The sequence below is a fragment of the Penaeus monodon genome, chromosome 19 (genome assembly GCF_015228065.2).
Source record: "Penaeus monodon isolate SGIC_2016 chromosome 19, NSTDA_Pmon_1, whole genome shotgun sequence".
Taxonomy (NCBI): Eukaryota; Metazoa; Arthropoda; class Malacostraca; order Decapoda; family Penaeidae; genus Penaeus; species Penaeus monodon.
The window spans coordinates 14423829-14424560 of NC_051404.1; positions in this window are offsets into that span (position 1 = coordinate 14423829).

The following is a 732-nucleotide window of genomic DNA, read 5'->3' on the forward strand; positions in this document are numbered from 1 at the left end:
TCTCACCTGTGTATTGTACTGTATAATGTAGGCTTATGCAGTGTATGTGTAAGGGTGGGAGGGGCAGACTCTCTGGGTTGTCCATATGCAGTCGCTCTCTGGTTATCTCAATCATCTAATGGACCTCCCTCACTCAGCGGTCCGTTCTCTTTTTTCCCTTTTTCTTTTGCCTCCTCTTCCCTCTTTTTTCTTTTGCCTTCTCCTTCCCTCTTCTCTCGTTATTCTCTTCTTACTTCTCTTCCCTTTTTCCTTTTCTTCTGTTTTTTTTCTCTCTTCCTACCCCCCCCCCCTTTCTTTTGTTTTTTTTCTCTTCCCTTTTTTATCTTCTTTCTCCTCTTCCTTTTTTCTCCTCCTCTCTACCTTAATCATTCCTCATTTTCCCTTATTTTCCTTCTCCTTTTGTTACCTCTTTTCCCTTCTCCTTCTCTTCGTTCCCTTCCTTTCTCCTCCTCTTTCTTCCTCTTCCTCTTCCTTCCCTTCGCTTCTCCTCCTCTTCCCATCAGTTTTTTCTACCCTTTATTCCTCCCTTCCCTTTTCCACATCTTTCTCTTCTACTCTTCTCTCCTTCTTCCCTCCCTTCACTTCTTATCTCCCTTTCCGTACCCTCGAGTCCGCCTCCACCCACCCAACACACATTATCTACCCTCTACACTCTTTCCTCCGCTGCCTCCTCTTCCTCCTCTGCCCCCGTCTACTCTTCCGGCTCTTTCTTCTTTTTCTCCTACTCTTTTT